The 26,257-nt window shown below is 43.0% G+C and overlaps 1 protein-coding gene across 3 annotated transcripts in view; it reads right to left on the reverse strand.

Annotated features, from left to right (window-relative positions):
• LOC138185648 (uncharacterized) overlaps window positions 1-26,257 on the reverse strand; it is a 130,218-nt gene that overhangs the window by 36,832 nt on the left and 67,129 nt on the right. The gene's annotated exons all lie outside the window — the stretch shown is intronic.

Here is a 26,257-nt window from a genome sequence, read left to right on the forward strand (position 1 = left end):
GCCCCAATGAATCCGATCAGTTTCCGGCATTGCATAAGCCGTCATCGACAGCCGGACAGGACAGAGGGGATAGACGGAGAAATGGATAGATGAATAGATAAGGGAGCGCGTAGATACACGCGCGTGTAGATTAACACGCGGATCGATCGGAACCTGATGGCCCTCTCTATATCTGCTGCATATCTCGGTCTTACGCTTTCTAAATAACGGAGTGTTTTTGGTCGCTGAAAGAACTTCATCGGAAACGAACGAAAATTGTCGATAATCGAGTTAAACGAGAGAACGCGTATTCCAACAATAACGTTGCGAGCTAGAACACGACTCGGAATTTAAGAGAGAGCCTGTCATATTTATAAACGGGGGTGTACATCGCGCGGGATTCTTCCAAGATAAACGTATTATTGATTTCGGCAGCGATTTAGCATTAGAATTGCTTCCATTGGACGTGAAACGCGTGGTGGTTCCACGATCAGCGTATTCACGTTCAATTTGGTACACGAATTGGTTGGATCGAAGTACGAGCAACGATCGGCTAGTTGGTTGGCGAGGCGTGTGCGACTTTATTCCGCGTTCACCCTGGCGGAAGCACATTATTCCCGTAATCTAATATTTATTCGCGACATGGCTGTTTGGCGAAACGCGGTAAATCTTTATCTCGACGCACGTATCGCGCAAAAGAGAGAAGCTCCGCTGGTGAACCGAACGTGAGGCCACTGGAAATCAGGCCAACGATCAACCACGAAAAACGCGCTGTCCGATAAAAGCGAAAATGGAGCAGTTCTATCTCTGTATCTAGCGTGATTATTCATTCGTGCATATGTCGAAGAAGAAACGATGAAAGTTTCCAAGGAAACGTCGTAGCTCGGCCATTTTTGTTGCGACTTCGCGGAGAATTCATTGCACGATGTCGTTCCAACAAATGGCACACTCTTGTACGTATCAGCTTACGTAAGTTTTTCAGCTGTTTATGGATAAAAAATTTATCGTTGGAAAATCGCGAATTCTAAACAATCCAAGACAAAAATTTAAGATTTCGTATTAAATATGAAATCTGTAGTCTTAGTCTCGTACTATGTTCTTCGTGCTCTCTCTTTCTATAAAATGATAGGATCACAAACAAAACGTTATTTATTTATACAGTCTACTCGAGGGACGCGATGCAAATTTGATTCACGACTCTACGTTCTTAATTTTTATCGTAATCAAATCGCGCAACGATACGATTCAATGAAAACTGGAAACGAAAACTGTACAATGCGCGAGCAATTGGTCGAACAATTTCTATATATGTAGGTACGTGCGTACATTCAATTTGCTACAACTACGCGGCTATTACCAAACAAAACTGTACACGAATATTCGTATTTATGTAATTTTATTAACGCGTAGATGGCACGAAGAAAAGATGACGAGAATCGACAAAATTGACAGAGAAAATTGAAATCGTTGGGAGGAGGAAGATGGAACGTTGAAAAATATTTGTTCGTAAGAAGTAGATATCCTAATCGATTTTCAATATTTGCATCTCTATATAGATATAGCTTCATCCTCGTATCTGCTTTACACGTTACAAGGTGGATCATACACGTTGCGAAGATGGAAGGCAATCGACGCGACGTTAAGTTGCACGCTAAGCGCGACAAAATTTCTTTTCCCTCTTGCGCTTCTGCCTCGAATCGAAGCAGGGAAATCTGACTCTAAAATCAGGCTTGGAAAATTTCGAACAACGTCCAACGAATTCCACTAGCGCGTTCCACGAACATTCTATGCTTTACGTTTCGTTTTACGAAAAATCGTTGAAAAACAGTAGAAACGGAAGCTAATGCAACTTGCGCTAAATTTTGAGAAGACAGCTCGCAACCGGCTTACGCAACCTTCTCGCGATTCCGTTAATTCTCTGGTCTGTGATCGGTACAAAGAGTGGCACTGTGGCATGCACAGCCGTAACTGTTAAGCGTAGATTGCAAAACTCTTTCGCGGATAAACGCTCTACTCGGACACGCGATGCGCATTTATTTGCGCCGGAGGTGGCTGTTTTTGTCATTTTGATTAAAACCGGCTGGCAGGGAGAACGAGGGTCTGCGTAAAATCGGGAATCGTTGCTCGCGACTTTCGTCGCTAACTTCGCACTCTGCGCGTATTTTTGCGCATAGCCTACTCGACCGCGTTACTTTGGGCCGTGTATTTGACGGGCGAGAAGATAAAGCGGCCGTTTGCTTTTCCTTTTTCGGATTTTGCACGAATTCGTTTGAAACGTCGATCGAAATTCGATACTTTGAAGTTCGTTTTCGGGATCCGACTCGGCTGCGTGGTTCGCGAGGATGTCTTGCTACTCTTTGTTGGTACCAAGTACGAGGAAATTGGGAACGAGGAAGATGTCGCGAGCCTCGATCGAGAACAAAACAGAGAATACGCGAAATGGAAAGAAAAATGCGCGCGGTATTACGAAACGGTGCAGGATCGAAGGAAACGCTGAAACTTCGATGAACCATCCGCTCGTACCAGCGTACGAAGTCCCCGGAACTTCGATTTATACCTTTTATATATATATACCAATGTATAGCTATAATTTATACCTATTATACGTACCAATTGCTTTGCATTGTTCGCGTATCCTACTCCCGTGATATTTAATCCCCTTTTTTATACGCGATTTTACAGAAGATAGAGCTGCACGCATAATTCGAAACCGTACACGCCAAGTGTACATAATTGTTTTGAAATTGGCGGATATATTAATTCCGCGATTTTATTGCAAGATAATTGAAAGAGATGTCACCTGTCACCTGTTGATTATCTTTTTACACACACTGCTTCATCTAACAAATATTGCTAACGAGTATATTAAGTCTGATTATGACAGATACGCGACCTACTTGTTCCACTGCTTAAAGCACGTATATTACGGCTAATTAAGGACATCCAGCGTTTGTAATTTCATTTTTAACACTCGGATAGCCGGCCATGTCCGCGTTACCGTGACACGTTGGATCTTCAACAAAAGCAAAGATAACACGATTGCTCTTACGAAATCTGACGTTGTATTATGCAGATACACGCTACCGGTCGTCTGCTTTCTTTTCTAATATCAAATTACAATTGTTTCGTATATTTAATTGTAAATTCATAGAACGTAGATGTCAGGTTAAATTAATATATACCGATCGCGAATGTTTCGAGATGCAAAGATAGGAAGAAAGTGATTTTGCGTTGAAGATTGCGATCAGCGCGCGTTTGTACGGAAGATGAATAACGTCGATCGTATCGTAAATAAGTATACGTGACTCGTGGTAAATTTCTTCTTCTCCGACGTGGTTGATAGATTAAAATTTAATGGTACCGATTTAGCGGGCAACAGGATGTAACAGATTGGAAGAGCAACGTTTCGCGCGTTAATATCTTCGAGTTGGAAAGCAACGATCCAAACTCTATTATCAGGATCTTGGCGTTGTTTTCTCGGCGTAGAACGCTCGTTCGATCACCGTGGCACGAAATTTTTTCGCTCGACTCGACTCGACTCGACTCGCGGCTCGCGTTTGCCCCCGTTATAAACCTGTCACCGGGACAAATATTACGTCGATAAAATTTCACGCGGTGTGACACTCGGCCGGATTGGTAATCATTTTCTCGGGAACTTTCAACCCTGAATACGAGTATCCTCGAAAACACGGTTGGCTGTGACACGGTGAGGGGGTACAGAGGAGCTCGTATCACCCGGTACCAACGTACGAGAATGGAGAGAAGTATTAAAAAAAAAGAAAAAAAAAGGAGAGCGAGAGAAGAGAAGAGAGACAGATGGATAATAGAGTTCCAGTGTATGCGTCCTGCTTCTATCGCGAACATCACACCCCACGAATATATGGACGACCCTGCGCGCTTCTTCGAATGGGTCTCCTATCGAAATACATGGCCGTTCTGCACCCTCTTCCACGCGCTTTCGTATAGAGCGAGCCATCTCTAAGAAAGGGTTAAAGTTCACTTTATGGCCATAGAAAAGAGCAGAGTAAAAGCAAGAATGAAACAAATTTATCGTACGCGTCGTATAACGTTGGAAATCGTTAATTGGATGGAACGTCCGCTCGATCGCGAGTCTTCTCAGGTCGCGAAACTATCTACGATGAACGATTTACTCGACCGTGTATTCGTCTCTGAGGAAAAATCGGGCCGTTGGAAAATGTCTCGCGCAGTGACTCGCGCTTCTCCTTTTCTTCCGGCAGTTACGTCGCACAGGTTTATACGAGCGTAGACCAACGGGCGAGGGCTTGCCGCGTCTCCGGCGGATTTTCTCGTAAAAAGCGCCCTTAAAGACGGCTCCATGGCTGGTGGCATTAACGAAATGTCGCCGTGAATGGGGAGCCGCGGCGCAACGGCCTCGGCCGTCTTAATGTCAATCCTCAAATGTCACGTAACCATCCGAAACCGGTGTCCTTATCGTTTCGACTCTCCGGAGACTGGCGGCAATAACGTTTCGACACGAGTCACGGCACCGTGTCTCCGAGCCGAAGGGCTGCACGGAATAACCAGCCAACACGCCCACGACGCGTTCATTTTCTTTCAGTGGCTCGTTATTCCGGCGAGCGGCCCGTTCTCGCTAATTGGATATGTATCGCCATTGTTTGCCGCGCGACCTCCTTCGACTCTTTCGTTCCAGCCTCGTATAATGGAAAACGCGGCGAGTTTCGCGTTGTTATCGATGGACCACGGTCGAACGCTGATTTTTCATAAGTATAAGAAACAGGGTTTTCACGAGATCGACGTGTACATAACGGACGAAGGGAAATGGCCGGTGTACGACCGACCGTCGAGAGTTTCGCGTCTGGAAAATTCATTTCGCCGGGTTTTCTCCTTGATCCGCGAGCTATCTACGCTATACGAGGATTGATCGACGAAGGTCTAACGCAAACGCGGACGACCGGAATCGAAGATTTGTTTCAAACTCGACCAACGTGATCGTAGTAGACGTTGACGATCGTGTCATCGCGAAACAAAGGTCTTGAAATTCGTTTCTCGATCCATCTCTATCGATATCAATACTCGCGAATAGGAGCGAGAAGCTGAGAGTATAGCGTTACGTGGATCAGATTGCCACTCCCTTGATTCGTTTGCACCGCAATAGGATTAATACGATGCACCACAACTATCTACTTACGCGTGCACACACCAAATCACTGGCCACACGCACAGCCAAAGATACGATTATACGTCGTGGCAGACGGGCGTACACGTATTCAAATTCAAGTTACCGTCGCTATCTACGGGACAGACGACGCCCTGTAGCGTGGTTAGCCGCAGACTCGGTACGCACTTCCACCGATTCTCATCGCTGGTTACGTAATCCTCTTTGGATCATGGATCTACTCTTTGATCTACGTGGACCGTGGATCCAGTGGATCGTGGATCTTCTTGTACCATCGTCCGAGGCTTTGTCATACGTTTGCGTCGGTTAAGAAGCGGATAGGTTTCTACAGGCTGAGTCGAGAATCGTTTGAAAGATACTTTGGTTACCTTAAAGATTACGAGACAAAGAAGGATATCCTGTATCTTTGACGACTCGATTCATATATCGAGGGCGTTTATCAAGAAATTTCCTTAATACTTAATATCGAGACTCGTATATAGGACTCAAGGCCACCTCTACCGAAAGGAACCAAACATTTCCTCTATAAGTTTCTAGCATGTTACGTCGCTGTTAACATATTGGAATAACAATTTCAGAGAATTGGTTTGTTATTAAAACATACATCGCGTTGTTTCCGATATTACGTTGATCGTCGATGAATTTTACTTGCTGAAACATATACAAATAATTAAAGGAAGCAAACCAGAGCACCATATGGTAACGTGGTGTAAAACTAGCAACAAGATTTTTTTCTCTTGATCGCAGGAAGTAAGACAGAGAACACGGAGATTCGATGGATGAAATCTCCGCGGCTGAACGTTCAATGGCGGATGCGTTTGCTCCTTGAGCAGTCAAATTTATCAAGAGCAAAACGTTTCGAAGGAAACTGAAAGCAAAACAACGTAGTAGTATATAGCCGAAGCAGATTTAGTCGGCGCGGCTTATGGTGCAAGCCAAGCCTAAATTTAGCACCGATTGACGCACGGCACGAGTTTTATCGCTCGAACTCGCATCGATGCGATCGATTTTCACCGGTCGAACACCTGCACCGAATATCGATTTCGCGCCACCGATGTATGTATGCTTGTGCCGAAAAGTCGGATATACATTACGAAAAATTACGTACAGTTTCGCGCGAAAGCAAGACCCCAAAAGCCGAGTCGAATCAACCCACTATCGATACCAGAGCACGCAGAAGTTTGAATCGTGACTTTGATTCGTCGTACTTTGCTTTGGAATATTTCGTTTTAATCCGCATTCGGTACTTTGAACGTTGCCGGTGAAGTCCGTGGCAAGTTAGAGTTCGGACGTACTTGGGTGTATGGCTACGAAATTAGAATACCAAAGCATCCAATATCTCTAACACGTATAATATAGTCAATGCCGAGGTAGCTGTAGCGTCTGAGAAACGTAAAACTTGCTTCCGCGTGATCCATCCAGAGGCAGAGCGGCAGGCTAGGGATGGCACTATATGTAAAAGCACAATTCACCGTGAAAACGTCTTCTAGGAACGTTTCGCTGACGTCGTACAATCGGGCCGATCTTTTTAGTCGAACTTTCGTCTCTCGCCTGGAGGGACGTCTTTATTTCCTCGGATACTGTCGATAATTTTACGGGCTTTCGAGTCTGGCTGACATCGGGAGTTAGGACGGGCGTAGATATAACCGGAAGTATCGGCTGGCAATCTCAATACGTTCCGGCCGCCGTTCAAAGACGTATAAATCGCGAATGCAATGCGACGGTAAAATCGTAAATGGCCGCGCGTAAAGCTCTCTCGATCGACCGATTAAATTCGATTCGATTTCCTGGTGTTACGGTGTTAAAATATTCCACACCGGTGTCGCACCAGATTGGATCGAAATAAACCGACAGGGATATGCGGCAAGTATGTGAAACGTTCGGCTCGACGCTTCGAGGCCAACGATTAATTTCGAAACGCGTTCGACGCTGATGCGGTAAACGAGAAGAGCCTGCAACAGGAGTTTTCGATCGCCTAACGAAGTCGTTCGTTGGAGTGAAAGACCTTGTAACTTGAAATACGTTCGGAAAATGAAAATCTAGCTTCTCGGAGTATCAGTCTTTTTTCGTTTCCGTCTTAGTATTACGCGTGAAACGGAACACCGAAATACGATTGTATTCGGTAATCCATTGGTACCGTATTGGTAGGCCGCACCACGAGTTCCACTCGAATTACCCGTAAGGCAACGAAGCCGGCTCTAAAGTGTAACGCGGGTTTATAATTTATTACGTAACCGAATATGCTTTGGATAATTTGGTACGTATATCGATTGGCCGTCGTTCTTTAAATTGCCTCTCTCATAGTAGCTTTCAATATCGGATCGACGTCCAGAAGTACCGGTAAGTGGTTTCTAGATTTTCGAATAAAACGATATTTAAGAGATATAGAGGTACGGTATATAGGATGGCCAAGTCGTTCCAATAACGTTACAAAGGATTAACTTGGATTTTCCATTCGATTCATAAAGGCAAAAATAAAAAATACCTTGCAACGTTTCGATCTACTTGTCGTTCATTTCGCTATTCGCTATTCGTTTCGTATGGCAAGGAACGGTTTGCAGCCGATCCAGCCGAAAAGCCGCAAGGTAACGAGTTAACTCTTAACCACACACGCAAGGATCCCCTATCACGATGCTTCCCCCGGAAGCGAGAACCCTATTTTTGCCTCTTGAATCGGCCACTCGTGCAAACAATCGGTGCTCGAGCAAGCAAACGGTGTACCATGGTTTTCACCTTCTCTCTTTCTCTTCCTGTAGAGTGGCGTGATTTCTCTCGAGCATCCGGTCAAATCCGGCTATTTAGCATCGCTGAACCGGCGTTAGAGAATTTCCACGGGCATGCCGGCCTGTCGTTGAAAATTCCGCCGTTCCACCGGTTCTGGAGGCTGACGTCTACGCTCGATGTCCACGCGAACGTCACCCACGTCTTATGTAAATGGCCGTATAATATCTGTACGGTTGTATTCATGCACGACTCGCGTACACGCGCGAGCTCGTCGACCGCTGCTGAATATTCAGGCGAGCGTGCAAATATCCAACGGACGTTTGAAAACAGATATTTGCCTGGATCGGAGCTTGGCGTACTGCAGCCGCGCGAAAGGGACATTAAGGGATTAACTTTCTCGAAAAGCGCGTTAAGCGCGCGAAGAAGCGTATTTTCTATGAACAAACTTTCATTCGAATTCACGTCGAATCAACGTCTTCTCGTCCTAAATCTACGTACACTTTCCTCTTTGATTTATCTCTATTAATATTCGACAGAGGCAAAGGTTATTTCCATTAACTTGGTCGATAATTACTCGCCGTTCTATGAACGTCGTTTCGGAGCATCGTTAAGAACATCGAATCCATGTTTAATTCATACTCGACACGTTCGAAATGAATCGAGATTGGTTCAACTATTCTCGCGATATTCCTACCACCGTACACAATGCTCCCTTTCTCATCGGACCGAATTAATCTCCTTGACTTTCAGCGTTACCCTTATCAATCCACGATATACACACAGATAAGAGCGGTGGGATTATTGCAACAGCTGCAACATCGTGTACCATTTATTCTCCTTTCCCACCTCGGTCTTTTCATCGCGCTTCTTACCACCGGAGAATTATCTATCCTCGTGTTTCTTTCATCTTTAATATCTCTTCATTTCGCTTCCGGCTAAGGGAGATAGCCAGCGAAAGAACAGTATCGCGTTAAAGCGATTGCACCCTTGAAAGACTACGAATCGTTAATCCTCGAAATTGAGTTTCCCACTAAGCACGCGTGAGTAACATTTCGCATCGTTTCTTTTTCCCTGCTATTCTCCTATTTTTTCCCTCCTTTTTTTCTTTTTCTTCTTTTTTATTACTCCATCTGTAATCAAAAACCGCATGTTTTTCGCGATTCGTTCGCCAAAATATTTAGCTGCTCGTTCGAAGCTATTTATCTTTTATTTATCTAACTTTTGCAAAGACAAATTTGCTCGTCCATATTGTAATAGCGGTTTATTCGCGAAATTTTATCGGAGAATAACGCTGTTGGAGTTAAACGAATTTCGTTTTGCGTTTTATTTTTTATTCCTCTCGCGTCGATAACCAGAGTGTAACTACGCGATAAATAACTATCAGAGAATCCTAGAAAATATAGGACATTTCGAAGCCGTAGTTTATTGAAACAAAGCAAGCAGTGGAAATACATACGGCTGACATTTTTTGAAATAAGTCCCGCTTTATCATCCGATAAAAAACGACGTATTGTGCTAGCAAAAGCTAAAATCCGCTTAACAACGATGCACGTTCGTACCTAAAAAGTCGTGCAACTTGAGGTACGCGGATCAATCCGAAGAATCGACTACTTGCCAGTGAATCAGACTTTATCTAATAAAAATATCCTGTCATTTAGCAAGAAGCGTAAAAATAACTGAAAAGAGAAACGACCAAAGTCACGAAAATACATTCCGAGATACTGTGACGTAGAAGCGACTCGAGTCGTATGCTCGAATACCGAATAATTACACTCTCGGTTATGTTGCAGAATTTATTGTTTCCTCGGAGTACTGTCTCGACCAGCAGCCTCCCCAGGATATTTCATTTTTTTCCGCCGCGTACGGCTTCGCTAATGAAAAAATATAATTAGCAGACACGCCCAGACGACTGGTGCGGTCGTCTTAATTCGCCAGGATGTAAAGCGAGCAGGCATAATCAGCTTTTGCTGCCCTTTCACGGCAAAGTTTGCTTATGTTAGACCGTTCGTTCGGTCCCCGGAATAACTTCGATAAACATTTCGACTTCCTCCTTTCCCTCCACCCTCGTTCCGTTGGTTCCTCCCTTTAGAGCTGGACGCCATAAGCTGTGCACGTGGACTACACAGCCAGCCGTTGCAGTTGTACCGACTGTTTCCAAAGCCGGAATTTTATAGCGAAAGAGAAGGGACAGTTCTTACGTGGAAGGATCCAAGTTTCGAGTATTTCTGGCGCTATCGTCAGCCAATTCTGCCACGCATATTTCATCCAAACGTACACTTATTTCGCGAAGAAAATTATTCGAACGAACGTTTAGAAAATATCGTAACAAGTTCAAAGACAAGGACGGTGCTTGCGGCTTCGACGATCAACAGATCATGGAAATTCGGCTACTAAGATAGTTACTTTCAAATAAGAACAAACTTCGCGAGAGTCGTCTCCACTGTTTTCCACATTCGAAACGAACAGTCATATGTCAGAGGCTAGAAACGTCGTCGAAAAACGCGTTTCAAAGCATTATACGGCCGACCGATCGATACGGATCGATACAGATCGATCCAGAACGACGAGCGTTGTCTTTTCGCCGGTTGTTTGCCGGAATTGCGGGAAGCCAGCGCGGACGTCTCGCTTTTGCGAAGCATTCCGTCAAATTAATGCGGCGATATCAACTTTCGAAGTTTTCAAGCAGCGGAAATGCAACGGTAGAAGCACGTCTGGGTCCGAACTTTGGAAACTTCTGGTATCCGCGCATTAATTCGGACTCGAACAGTCGTCCTACGAAACCGCTGTCATTGAATTTCATCTGCGCGAATTTCAAATCGCGTTCGCCCAACAGCCGCTCCGTTTCGCAGAAAACCACCCGTTAACGATGTTTAAACGACCCCGACCCGAGACACGCGATATTTCAAACAATCGCATTGTTCGTCTTTTACAGGCCATTTAACCGTGAACACGACTCGAAGCTCCGGCTTCGCTTGTAATACATCCAGACCACATACCATTCGGAGTTCTTGCCTTCGGCAACTCTTTCGTCGGCCTTTTATCAGTCGATATCACAGCTGTTTGTGCGTTTGCGTTAGCCGAGCACGATAATTGTTTAAATATCGTCGAGCTGTTGTCGGCGAACGCTGTGAAGAGCCGATGATGAATCGTTTCGGAAAACTGGCCGAACGACGATAAAGATCTTATACATGTTCTTGTAACATCGAGGAAGGATATTTTCACTTTTTCACGTCGACTTCTAACGATAATCTGCAAATGTACTTTGCCATCATATCGTAACGATAATTGGTCAAGTTCTCATCGATCGACCGAATCTCAGAACTTCGTTTCGTTAACGCTAACCTTATCGGGACCGCTCAAACGACAGGTTTCAAAATTTAATTTAAGATTCTACGTTCGTCGTTATTTCTTCTGTTCGTCTAACTTTATGTACATTCTTCTATTATCCGGTTAATCGAGTTCTCAATCTTTTGTCTGCTTCGTCTTTTTAGCGAGGAAAATTCGTCACCTGGCTCGTTTGCTGCCGACAAATTTACGGCTTTTTCTAAAGTTCTTCGTCTGGGTCCTCGGCTCTGAACTCAAGTAGGATCTAGCCAGCCAGCTATAGTTGTAGACATCTAAATGCGGCACGTGTATGGCTTCGTCGTAAGCGCTTGAATAATCTGACAGACCCTGTGTCAGGTAATGCATAAACACAACGAAGTCTTGTCGGAGACTCTCGAGAAATACTTCTCACAAATATACTCCCTCCGTAATGAGTTCTCCGTAGCTAGAAGAAATCTAAAGGCAGTATCATTTTCAGAGTCACAAAACACAGATCGAAGCCTAGGAGAAATCAAATACGCCAAGGGGCGAGCAAATCTCATAAAATTCGGTACATTGGTTTTGTATTCTGTCTTATCCCTGAATATATCCCCGCGTTCAATGAGAAAGTTATTGAAAAACGTAGAAAATATAAACGAGGAGTATTCAGATGGACGAAATTCTGTGTCTGAATATGAGCAAATCGAAATTGACCAGTTAAAAATAGGCATATGTGGGGCGCCGGTACGTTCAGTGTTAAAGTCACTTCCACTGTACTTGATTCATTTGCTCGAACCATACGGTCACCTCTCAAATATTTGTAACAGCTCTCCGGGTGTACGAGAACAGTTATCGACGTTGCGAAATGTACGCGCAAGCACACCTACGGTGTGAAACTGCGCTGATCGATACGCGTTTCTCGATTTAAAGTAAATATAACGCGTTCCTGAAACGCGATATTAATTTCGTTTGGAACGAGATCTATACAAAGCCATCGTTGTTCCGGCGATGTCGCGCTTGTATTTCGCCGCTCCTTTGACCAACGATGTCGAAGGACTGGCGAACGTCCCTGTACACTCTTTCAAGGATTCGTTAGAATTAGCCGGATCGAAATGAAAGAAAAAATATTTTGAAAATTATTTTCATTAAAAAAGCCAACGATCCGTGTTTGTTATAAAATATGAAAACGTTACGCCAAAATAAGCAATTACATATTTAATTATTATTCATTGAGTTTTTTCATCACTTTGTTCCAAACTTCCGCCGCATATATAACAAATAAAATTGATGAAAAATTTTCATAGAAATACTGCCGCAGCGCGTATTTTAAAAAGCCTGGAAAAACATAACGATAGAACGTAACGAAACGAAATAACGAAATAAATAAAAAGATTTGTCACAGTTTTGAACATTTTCGTTTTGTTTATTCAATCACGAATACTCGGTGTTGTCAACGTTTCATTGTACAATCTGAATAAAATAGCATATTCCGTCTTTTTCTACTCTACGATTCAGCTTCTAAAATTAATTCTCGTTCGATTCAATGAAAATTTTATATATAAATGAAATTTCTATAAACTCGATATCGTAACGTTTATTTGTATCGGTATTAATGAAACCCGACATTTTTTCATGATATTTCAATTAGATATTTCCTTTGGTATAATTTTATACATTTTCCTAAAATCAATGAACTGCAAATTGTTCTAAATTGGAAATCGATAACGACAAAAGCTACGACGTTAATAATTCTCGAGTTAAATACTCCTGAAAGAATAACCATAGAATCGAATACTACCAAGCGTCCCTCTAAATACGAAAGATTTCTGTTTTTGTGGTACGAGCTCTAAGACTTTGCACCGTGCTCTGATACACGTCATTTTCATACGCTTTAATTATATTTAATCTTTTTGCGAGTGAAATACGTTACTCTGGAGCATTGCCGCGGGCCAATTAAGTTACACAAAAGCAACTACGAAGAGAGCTACTTTAAACTCGCGAATGTATTGTAGGTTAAAAAACCATTTTAATGGGAGCAGTTCTCGTGGCGGTTGCCTTCTGCTACTTTCCACATCACGGTATCCTCTGGCTAGAAACGCGACTAAAACAGTTTTCGAAAGCAACTCTCCAAACAGAAATGATTAACGTTCTTAAACCCATTAAAAATGGATAATTACAAACGCGAAAGTATTTTTCTTGAATAAATCTAAAAGTCAACTTTATGTACGTTGATATAACGTCCATACTCGAAACAGCAAAGACAGTGTGAACAACCTATATATGTATATATATATATATATATATATTTTATATATATATATATATACATACACACACACACTGTATATATATATATACAGTTGTTCTTAATGACGTTCGAAAAGTGTCAACAACCGCGTTGCTCGAGACTTCAAGACCGAAGAAAGGCAGCCACGCGCCAGCGATTCCATGGTTGGCGAGCACCTTGTCCAAGTCGCCCAGCAAAGGAAGAAAGTGTTTTTTTGCGCTGTACTTGTGATCTCATTGTCGGTGAATCGACTGGTCGAGCAACGGGGCCAGGGGCAACGAGTCAGACTTAAAGAACAGAGATAGAGGAGGAACAAAACGGATTGGGTTCTCGTATATTTAGTCACGGTCCTGAACGCACGTGTATCTCGAGCCATGATTGAACGAGCGATGATATCATCGGCACGATACACAGCCACACAGGGAATTCCCTTGTTTCTCGTGACGCAGAAATAAGTTCCTATTGGCCGACCTATTTGCCTACTAAGTAACCGTTTACACGTTGCCAGCAAGGCAAGAGGAAAAACGAGAGAAAGAAAAAAGGCGCGAGAGTATGGTATTGCTTCTAAAAACGAATAAAAGTGACCAAAGAACGATATAACGTGTATCAAATGTATTACGCGTTCAAGCTGTCTTCTTCTTATTCCAGGCGTATTACACATTCGATCTAATCTCAAAGTCAATTACTGCAAATTAGTATCTCCATCGCAACCATGTTACACAAGCAATTTCTCGAGATCTCTATGTACATAACGCGTTCTGGATTAAGAATGATTCAGAGCTAAATTGTAATAGCTAAATTCAAAGTTGCCTTCCAAGTTCCAAATCTGCACATTTTGAACGCTGACTAAAGCGAAATTAATTTAGAACGGTTTTAACGGAAACTACCGAAAGCTATCGCTGGAATCGCAAATTTTCGAGTTGCTCGTAAAACCTCGAGTAATTCGCCGCTCAAACTCGTCGAACATTCCGAGATCCACCGTGTCGTTAGGTGACTCGCTGGATAGAACAAAGTTTCCCATGTACCTGACGTCCTACTCGCGTACGTGTGCATGCGTACGCGTGTTTCAAAAATATAAATCGGATAGAAAATCGCGGATAACGACGGTAGATGACGGAGAATAGCGTCTAATCTACTCTAAATAATTTCTTGCGGATCGATATGCGTAATATGTAGCGTTTGTCGATATTTGTCAAACATATTCGTTCTATTATTATTTAAAGGAAACCGAAGGCAGAATAATTGAAAATATAAAAAGAAGAAAGGGGAGAGTTTTACGATAGGATAAAATGAGTCTGATAAAGGATACTAATGGTCTGCTATAGAGTTTGTACCACACAATTTCGAAGTTTACATGCGAGTTAAAGCGTCGCTCTCTTTTTGTCCAGAATTGTCGTCGTTGCGAAAGCTGTCTCGCAATTAACATACAATTCCGTCGAGTATCTTGTACAACTTTCGTACGATTCGTAAAAAGATCGGAAAAATCCTAGAATCCTTTGATCGGCTGAAACCTAACCAAAAGATCCGCCGACGTTATAAACCGTTCGAACTGAAGTTTCGAGCGTTCAAGCTCGAACACGATTCGTCCGGAGCCTCCATTTCCATCGTGCAATTTCGTAATCACCGTTGTTCACGGAATGCATAATAAATCGAGGGCCACTCTGACAGTCGCTAGTCGGAAGGAATGCCCATCGTGCCCGTGGGACACGCGTTGCAACGTGGCGCGGCGTTGATTGTTCCAGTTGACATTTCCGCAGCGTCTGTGCGAATTACGAAAGTTTGGTCTCGCGTCTCTACCCGGTTAGACTGCGGCGCGCCGTGTGACCGCGTTTTTCGAGTCGAAAAATTGGGTTGTTGGCCGGGCGCGACTTCGTTGAAGAGAGAAAGAGAGAGAGGAAATCCCGTGGACGGTGTTTAAACAACGGAGGACGAACGGAAGTAACATCTGCGGGCTCGCGCGCTTTTTTCGGACGATACTTCGGAAGTGTTGATTTATCGCCGTTGCGTTCGTCATTCGTCACAGCACGTGTCTCACAGTTTCGCATACGTATATGTATATAATACCCTTTCGTTTTCTTTCTTCTCTCTCTTTTTTTACGTAATTAGCGACGACGTTTCGATGAAGGGCGATGTTTGCGGTTCGACGCTTCGTCGATCGCTTGATCGCGAATTCAGATTTATATCTTTCGAATGTGTCGCGTATATATCTTTTTACGAAGTTTCTCGTGATTGTCGATAACGAATGCATATATGATATCCGACCAATTGACGAGATACGTTTAAAAATCATTTCTGTCGATTCGAAGATGCGTTCGATTCGACTCAGGAATATCTCGAACCTACTGTCTCATATCAATTGACAACGTTTGACAGAAAGGTAGTCAACTCGAATCCCTGGTATTGCCGTTTTCAACTTAATAAACCGATAGTCAATCAGCCAGCCGAATACCACGCTAGTAGCATTATCATTTCAAATCCGAATATCGGAGTATATCATCCGGGCGCCCTGATAAATCAACTTGGAACGCCACAGATCAACGACGTGCGAGCCCAACGTTTTGCGAAATAGCAGAATCGAAGATACTCGAATCACGTTTTTCGCCATTTTAAATCCGGTCACAGAGATTCGATACGAGGCAACTTGAAAAAATTTTATTTCAGCATTAATTCAACGAAGCTAGATTAAAGATAGGTATTATTAAACTTTCATACTCCACTGGCACTGTCATTTTTAAATACCATTTCTTGGCAAGTTCAAACAATACTGTGCGAAATATCATAAAGAAAATAAATATTAATGAGCTTTAGCGACAAAACGTCGGATTAATAACCTGCGTTAATTACCATATTAATTAGTATATTAACTCTCGTAATATAGCTATGAATTTATATCGCGATATAATTATTTTCGAAAAGGGAATTATTGGAAAATTTAGACGATTAATTTTATTACTCGTGGTTCTCGATAAAAGTGTTTATCTTTTATGGATAGAGCAGCGAATTTTTTTTCTTTTACTATTTTTGCAAATCTCAATTTCACGCACATTCAAATTCTTTCACTTCGCATCGGAGTTACTACGCTCTATGTTGACCCATCTCAAGAGTAAAAAAAGTAAATGAATAAATCCTTCCGAACTGAATTAAAAGAGTCTCTAATTATGTAAAAAAAAAAAAGGAAAAAAATGAAAGATGACGAGGGAAAAGTAATTAATGTACAAGCAAGTTTCCGGAGAAATTTTCTTCTTTAATTTTCTCGACCGAGTCATCTATAGAACTGCTCCAGTCTCTTGCATCATCCAACGCACAGCATCGCAAAAGATAACAATTTCTAGCATATTCCCCTTACGCGATTTTCGTTCCTAATCATTTTCCACTTTGATACGTAACTTTTGATAGCGTGACTTGTCACGAGTGGCAAATTTTAATATTTCTAAGTGGCTTCCGTCGAAAAAGCTCTGCAGTTGGACGGTGGCAGGGAGAAAACTATGTCGAATTGTTTCGTAGCCGAATGCTCGGACGAGAGTGCACGCGACCCAGCTACGACTTCCGCCTTGAATCGTCCCCATTTAAATGCATTGTTCCCTTCCATTTGAGATGCGTCGCTCGATGTGACGCTTTAGAAGATCAAAGATATGCGGACAAACGAGGAACGAGGAAACGAAAGTGCCGCGCCGAGCATCTGTCTGGTAATCATACGGCCATCGGAATTTCTGCACGATCGTCCGGCAAAACGCGTACGAATTTTCTGCTTCTCTGGGTCTTCGCGTTTAAAGAAAACGAGAAGTAGGAAGAAGCAGTTCTATCCTTTTCTTTTCGAAAAAGGAATAAAAGTAGTGGAAAAAAGACATGGATTTATAGATGGCCGACGAAATACGTAGGTACGAGAAATCGTGAAAAATCGTTGGAATTTGTAAAAGATGAAAAACAGATGGCAAGAGTCGATTTTTCGGCCAAATCTGACCTATACCTTCTTTCAAGCGTATCTGCCACTGTTTGTAAAGGTATCGCTGTATAGTCCCACCATCATGCTGAAATTCTACGTGCATTCCAACGTAATCGCGATCCAACGATTTCGTTTGTACGACAGCGCGTGCGCCGGGACTCTGCCAATACGGTCTAACAATTTGCAACGGTTCCTGCTCGGCGCAGCTAGGCCACAAGGGTGCACTCGAAGAACTAATTTTAGTTTTAAGTAATGGTGGCGCAACACGCGGCCCGGCCAGCCTCGTTACGATTCCTGGAAGGTCGGTGGAAGTCACGACGACGAAGGAACCCGAGCGAGTCCAAGTGTCGTCTCCGATCCATAAACACTCGAGAGAGAAGAAGCTTGTAAAGACCGGTCTAGAGGGACGGTCCAAGGATGAACGGGGTGGATGGGGAAGGGTTGCAGCAGGCTGGAATGGTGCATCGGTTTTTAGGATCGTCATGGGAGAAGAAAAGCTCACGGGTACGACACGCTCGTTTCCCTCGCTGGACCCGACCCCCATCTCGAAAAGAGTCACCGGGGACTGCTTCCGGCTACTTCCTGTCTACGTATCTCCACGAGCAAGCTTCGGTTTGTTTTATTCGAACGTCGAGAATAACGTCCGGGGAATACCGCGTCGACGAATAAGTTATCGCTGTAACGATAAGTTTTCGAGGAGTTAATTGAAAGAATACGATGCATCGACCGATGCGTGGTTAAGCATCGTGGCGATCGGTCGAGACACGTGTGTCGGTCAACCTTCTGACGTAAAATATTTGGTGCGTTTAGGACGAACGGACCGATCGATCGTTAGCACCGAAGCTTAAAAGGACGTATTCTATTATCAACACGGAAATGCATCTCTAGCGAAATTTTTGAACAAGCGGATTGATACAAAAATTTGTTCAATGCGTTTGTAACTCGTTAGTGGAATACAGCTTTTCTGGATTTGGATTCGATGAACGAGGCAACGTTTCTTGCAATTAATTTAATTAACATCGATACGACTAGGGACAGGGTGTAACGTTTCTCGCGATACTCCAAGGAGGAGTGTCGAATGTGTGTCACCTGCTTTTCGTTTTCATAAGAAGTTTTTAATTAACAAGAACTGTAGAACCGCGATAGAACTGCAAGATATCGTATTTACAATCTTTATCTTTAATAGATAATAAATAACCTGTAATGAACCTTTAATAAATCCTTGATAAATCTTTATATAAATAGACGTCTTCGATAAATAATATCTTTGATAAATGTGAAATATTATCACGTACGTGAAAGCGTGAAAAGCTTTAATCTGTAACAACTTGTTTAATAAGAATTTCATTCTTTCGTTGCAGAGCTTTCGGCGAGAGTTCATCGTGGACGTCGACGATCGTTGTTTCTACGTTCTACGTTCTACGTTCGGTGAGTTAGAGCTCCGTAGTTGGAAACCTGTTTCGTAATCAGAAGATATTAGATCGATAATACGACTATAAAGTACAGTACCTATATACAGAAGTACATTTGCTTGTGTACAACGATCATTTAGCTGCTAAAAATTCAGCATTTTCAATGGACTCGTTCTTGTAAAGTATCCATGTTTCATCGTCTGTTACCGTTCGCTCCCAGAATGCTTCGTATTGGCAACGAACAGACGAAGCGAAGGACAAATGGTCAATCGATCCGCTAAATTCTCGTCCGTTAGTTGGTGCAGGACCCATTGGAAACACAGTAGAACGAATCCATTATACGAAATACCTCTTATCGGAACGTTCTATTATTTCGAATAAAAGCGGGGAAATTCTTCGGGTTTAATCGACACCAGACACTCTCGTGCCGACGTTGTTCCGTTACGACAACCGAGAAAAACCTAAGAGGGAAAATAACACGTTCCATCGTTGCCTCGGTTCAGGCATAGAGGAGACGACAAGGTTGGTCAAGGAGTGGCGAAGGGCACTTTCGAACTCGGAAGGGTTTATCGCGTATAAACGCGACGCTGCGAGGCACTTCCACTCGGCACGTTTACTGCTGTCCAATAAAAAGAGTCAACGCTCGATCTGGTATTGGGGACATTCTCAAATGAGATCGTAACTCTCGAATCGCTACCTTCTCGAAGACACGTCGAAACGGCTTCTACGATTATTACGAGAAACTTATGCAGGTTGCGAGCTGGTTTTTAAAATAGTACAAATTATAATTGCTTATATATTTTTGTTTCGCTCGTCTTCCGGCTTTGCGATGATTTCCGCTCACAGAACCGCTTTACACAAAACGGAACTCAGCATTAATGCCGAAGCTTTGAGACTCGTCGCCTTCGAAGCACTCGACATTCGAGCAAGGACATTGATGACAGTTCTGTAAAACAACGTGATAATTCCATGAAATACGTGATAATTCAAGTCCACGCGTAGTCAACGTTTCCAGAGATTGTTTACGTTGTTGGAAGCCAGAGTTCAATCTCAAATGCCTTGATTTTCCAAGAAAATGTTCGCAATTGCGTATAATGATTCGAAACGAAATCAGAATACTGATAGTAATAAGGAAAACAGATATTATTCCATATCCCACGAAGCGTACTTTGCGAAAGTAATTTATGTATCGTGAACATGGAACAATTTTAGCGGGAATAAAAGGCAACCTCAGCGAAGTCACTGTACGCTCAATTATTTCAAGTGGATCTTAAAGTACAATAAAACGTTTTTTTTTTTTTTAGCGAAGCAGCGGTATATCAAGAATATCAACTATTTTATACCCGTCCGTATTGTCTGTGTTCTTTGACAAAAAGAATTCCTTTCGTTAAAATCCGTGAAAGGACAACAACATAAAGATAAGTAGCTTTTATCCATCGTAATTTCTCTGGCGAAATTAGCGAATCCACTACTGTACCGGCGACTTAAAAAGTTAAATCACTCTTTTAAATTTCAGGAAACCGTGATATGCGAACAGGCTCGCTTAGTATATTCCCATGACAGCGCTCAGATACCTTTTACCCTGAGCTGTACGAGTGAAATTTCACACGAGCGACGCTTATCAATTGGCAATATTTCTGCCGCTTAAACGAGTCGGCGATTCTTTCTCTCTATCTTGAGTCGGCGAATATCTGTCTCTACGATAAACAAGCGGCTTCTCGCTTCTTCAGTCCCATTTGGTGGCCCTCGTGTTCGCTCTTCTACCTTGTTCCCATCTTCCATTCAGCTGGCGTTGCTGCCTTCTGAATTCTATTCCGACTTCCGTTACGCCGTTGAAGATCGTCGCTGGCTGGCTGGCAGAAGCGTGCCGTGACGTGGAAATGCAAATTTCGCCCATGCGGCTCGTTGAATTATTATTTTAAGTCCCGTAACGGCCATTCGCTACGGGAAAATCTCATGAAAATTAATTTATTTTAATGCACTCCTCGGTCCAGGCCGGGGCTGCAGCTGGGAAACGGGCAGACGAAAGTAACAGAGGAGAATCGAGGGTGGTGGAGAAACGGACGAAGAAGCTCGAAGGGAAACGGGTGGTGAAGAAGCAGAGAGATAGAGAGAGAGAGAAGACTAGTTTTTCAACACCCCCGTTCCAGACTCGACGACCGATTCGGAATGCCGAATTCACAGCCGCTCTTCCACTGCGGATCAACCAATATTCCGATCGCGCCTCCACGGACCTGTAGATCTCTCGAATACCGTGTTTCGTTTAGACTTTTTGACGTTCGACCGAGGCACTGAAATTTCAAAGCGTAGCAGAGAAATTCTCCAGACTGACAACGAGAGAGCAGACTTAAGAAGAATAAAAATAAATTCGTCGGAAAGAACTTATTTACGCACCACGTTACATCGTTACGTTTGAGCGTTTCCAGTTAAACAGCACATACTGTATATTCGGGTTTCTTACGTCTGGTGAGAATCTCGATTCACCGATGAATCTAGCAGAGACCTTGCTCGATCGTTTCTTCCGTGCAATCCCTGGATCTTGTCGATCGCGAGGAATCTATAGACGCGGAACTGCGTCGATCTCGCGACTCGTACGGAGAACTTTACGGGACGATAATGGACAGATTTATGAGACGGCTTATCGATCCTCGGGTAAATCCAATTTTCGAGGTCGACGCTCGCGTGCAGCCAGCAGCGTTTCCCTCGCGAGATGCGTCGCGAGTTTCCTTCCGCCCAGGGAACGAGAGGTTAATCGTCCCAAGAAATTTCGAGACGTTCGCGTGGCTACAAATTGAAATTCGCACCATCGAGCTATAGGTATAAAAAAACAGGGAAGCTTAACGATCAACGAGAAAGGCAAAACACGATTTAAAGGAGCGACTGTGTCGATCGTGTCGTTAGATGTCTCGACAAATTGGAATATCGATTTTTGTTTCGGCCGACAGGCGGCGGGCTAGGTCGATGGAAACTGATGAATATGCACTGTGTTCCTTGGGCTTTTGCTTTGATCTCGCGCTGGAGTTTGTATCGTTTTATGACTTGTTTTAATTGGTGACTGTAATTTCATTTACAATTTATCGTTTTTCCTTTGCCACTGTTCCTTCAAATTTACTATAATTTCACGCGAAATGAACAACGTTCGGCAACGTTTTCGTTCAACGAACGATATACGATTTATGTTTGCTGGTCCGAATGTACTTGCCTAGCAGAAAAATACTACATATTTGGATTTACGCTCTTTATTTATTTTACGCGAGCCAGGGGATGTAAATGGCGTAGAACGTTGTAATTTGGACAACCGACGCAAGGTTGCATTATACCGCAACGATATGGAATACGTAATAATAGATGATACTCACTGATTCAAGGGAAGAAGGAACAATGTTATCGTTGAAATTTCCAGATCGTACTTAGAAATTCGTTGGACATGCGTCTCTCCAAAAGACGAGAAATCGTTCGAAAGATAGCAATTATATTTAAAGAAACAGATTCCTATAATCTAAAAATAAAGCGTTTGCCCCGATATATCCGTCTCTTAATTTACTTAATAATTTTCAAGCAAGATCTCGACGCTTTAAATTCCTAATTACACTTAAAAGTAGAAAAGACTAAAAAGAAAGGAGAAAAGTCATAAAGATAACACATCTAACCATTGAACCGGTGGATAGCAATTAACGCCGCTCACCAGGGTCTGCCGTGGCTCAAGAATCGAGCTCATTCAGCGGTGGAAATTATTTCGGAAACTCGTTCAAAGCTCGTCGACCGTGGCCGACGAAGGGCGATGAAAACGAACGAACGAACGAACGAACGAACGAACGAAGGTAAAACTGCGGTCTGGTCGTTGAAGCTGGCGCGCTCCTTCGTCGAGACCGAAAGAAGGTGAAGAACAAGTGCGACAAGGCTACCACGGCGGATCTTCATTTCCGCGAACTCAGCCCTTGGCTTTCGGACTTCTCGAGCTTTTTCGTGGTTTAAGGACAGCATCGAGTCAAGAACGTCTCTCCTCGCTCGCCTCTCAAATCCCATCACAAAGAATATCCACCCTCTGCTTTCTATCTCTCGTTCCAATTCACCCCTCGCCTCGCCTTTCATCCTCTTCGTTCCTTCTACACGTTCCATCTACTTTTCTTTCTCGCGATAGTTTCTCAGACGTCGTCGTCGACTATCGTTCGTCCTGTTCGCACGATCCTAACTTCTCGTTCGTTCCATCTCGCTCGGTCGTACTCGCGGTACCATCGACATCGAGAAAGAAAAAGAAAGAGTGGAACGGCGGCAAAGATAGCCACCCTTAAGTCGCGAGCGCTCACATCTGACGGTCGATGAATAAGGGAGTCGCTATTTAAATTGTAATTTCGGCCGTGCTAAAGATACCGGGGGATTTGCTGAGAAATTTTTACGATCCGCCGCGCCGCGTTCCTACGCCGATTTAATAAGAAAGACGCTGCCCGCTTTTCCATCTGCCCAATGACAGCGGCAAATTTTTTATCTCTCTTACGTAGTTCCGTCGAGTCGATTGAATTTTTCCAGTTAATCCGTACGAATCGTTGTCACAGCGTTCTCCGAGCTTCCCGGTAGCTCAATTTTTCCTTTAACGTATTTTATCGCTCGATCGAACGTTTATTATCTTTAAAAAATGACCCATAACCACTCCGCTTTAAATCACCGCGTCCATCACCATTTCTATTCTAGCAAATACTTACTTTTTCGCTCTTTTACACTCTCCTTTTTCCCAGCCAACATACACGTACAGAATCAGGCCAGGTTATCGCAATTTACATTCTGAATGAAATTGAAGAGACGCACCACTCCGAGTATCATCTGACGGATTTCAAAGAAAACTTGTACACGGAAATGCATCGTGCCTCCTCTCGAATTTCTCCGGTTCTTCCACGAGGAATAACTCTTTGTATCTATGTCATCCTTTATCTTACTTCTCCTTCTTTCTTCCCTCTATTTATATCCCTCCCACCCTTCTTTTCGGATTCTTATTATTCCAGTCGCATTTTTTCCTCTCCCGCAAGCACTGAAAGAACACGTCTAAAGGAGGAAATAATAGCTTTCTGGCATCGTGGAGCAGCTTCGATCGGTTCTACCGTTCTCGAAGATCATCGTTTATTACTTACATTTTATTACACGGAACGATGCTCTTGCGAAAGCACGTTTTAAAGCAACGATATTGCACGCAAATAATTGCGCTTTTAAACGAAATGAAAGCTAAGCTTTCCGATGCTTTCGCAAAAAATACCGCGAAATTACGAAACAGATTTATTGAAATTTCCTTTCCATTCCCATTATTATCCATTTCCATTCTTTATTTATTTGAAATTTGGCCGAAGATCGATTTGATAAGTCGTTTATCGCGATGGGCCAAGATTTTTAAAAGGCCTTTACGCAGTCCTTCTGCGATTCGTAATTGGACTACGGATGCTTGTACGTTTATGCTTAACGTTTGAAAATCGTACACATTAAAAACTGTACAGAATGCGCGTAATACGTAAAGGAAAGTATAGTAAGTAAAAGAAAGTCATGATTGTCCATTTTCTTCGTAATCGATCATAATTGTCAAATAAGAAAAGAACGATGACGATTATTACGATAGCTATGAGATTTCCAGCTGTGGATTTGAATCGGGTTCGATATTTTTAACGAGGTCGTACGAACGAACGCCTTGCGCAGCTTTGGATGCATGCCACTTATTAAGCCGCGTCATCAAAATAAATTCCGCGTCTAACAGTAAGACGGATAGAGAAACGTTCTGAAACTGCTAGTACTAAAGCGCTACGTTTGCCATGGTACCACCTAGATACACGTAGACGAATGAAATATCAATTAATCGCCATTGAAACATCTGCACTAGTCGTAGAAATATTTCATCGTTATTCTGAAAGAAAGGCCTCGGATCGAGGACAGTTTACAAGTAGATATCTCCAGACAAATTTCGTATCGAGCTTCCAACATCCACGGAGCCGAGACAGTGGGTTTTATTCGTTCTACGTATATTTCCTTGGAAGATTGAGAAGAAACGAAGACGAGACGCGTAAGGAAAAGAGTATTCCTTCCGTTTGAATCGTTCACGGAGACGGAGAGGAAGCTCTTGCCTCCCTCTAAATTTCCATCCTTTGCAAAGACGGTTTCCTCGTCCGTTATTTGCTCCTTTCCTTTCATGCTCCGCCAGCCAACAAACGTACACGTATATTTAATAGTCCATCGTGACACAATAGCCGGGTGAACGGGATAACGACGAGACATAGGAACAGCTGGGATTCGGAATTTCGTTTAACCCGTATAGAAACGCGCAAATACGAAATAGTTTCTGCTTCGAGGCTATCGTTTTTTCTTCGATTTCGGTGTGATCCTCGCGACAATTTTCCGCGGATCTTTCGCTTCCCTTCGACTCGAAGCATCAGCTTCTTCTCTACGCGCAGAGATAACTTTATTTTCGGATTGAGAGCGCTTCTAGGATACTTTACGTCGAGAGCCAGGAGGATTAACCGCATATGAAACGCCATTTTCACGGAATGTACGTAGTACGTGGTATCCAGTTTTCGCAAGAATTTTCCCCGAAACTTTTCGAGACAGCCGACTCTCGCGATATTTTTCATTTACAGGATTTTACTCTTCGCTCGATTGTTCATCGTTTAGCGTGAGTATTTCGGTGTGTAATTTTGCGCATAGTTCGATAGAGATAAATAACGCAACTGGGATAAAACTGATGGTATCTATTCGCGATAATGGCCACTTAATCGCGATAAACGTCGCTTAAGCGCAACTCTAATCCATATAATCGTAATAAATTCGACGTGGCTTGAATATTAATCCGAGGTTCGGTATAACGTTGATATATGTATTGAAATTTTAGTACATCGGGTCGCTTGTATCTTTAGCGCCGATTTTTAGGTATTATACAAAGGAAGTTCGACGAAAGATATTTGGAAGGGGAATAAATGAGCAAATTTTCTTTAATTTCCGAATTTAATTCGCAATTTTAATTTATAATCTGGCGATACCGTTACGACAGATTGATGAAAAACGATAGTCTCCGATTCGTTTGTCTTGCAGCCAACGAATAAAGGAGCCGTCATTTACATTGTAGATGACCACGATATCCGCGCGAAAGCAAACCTTCAATTAGACTCGGTTACGAAGGTAGACGCGAAACACGCGGAACAAGTAAGCCATAGTCCCGACTTCCTAATAGACTCGGAAATCAATTACACGGTATAGTTTTCGTTTTTCTTTTCTCAATTTCGATATTTTACCAGGAAGCGAACGCGATCTCGAGACGAAACACGCGGCCGTTTAAGTTTTAACAGCCATAAATACATGGAAATACGTGGAAATACACGGAAAGTTTATTGAAATGTCTACGCTTTATTAGGTTGACCAAATTTCGCAAATCTTTTTACGATCGTAAATTGTGCAATCTCGAAGGGAATATATCTAGGCGATCG

The sequence above is a fragment of the Bombus flavifrons genome, chromosome 12 (assembly GCF_040668555.2).
Source record: "Bombus flavifrons isolate JBK064 chromosome 12, iyBomFlav1_principal, whole genome shotgun sequence".
Lineage (NCBI taxonomy): Eukaryota > Metazoa > Arthropoda > Insecta > Hymenoptera > Apidae > Bombus > Bombus flavifrons.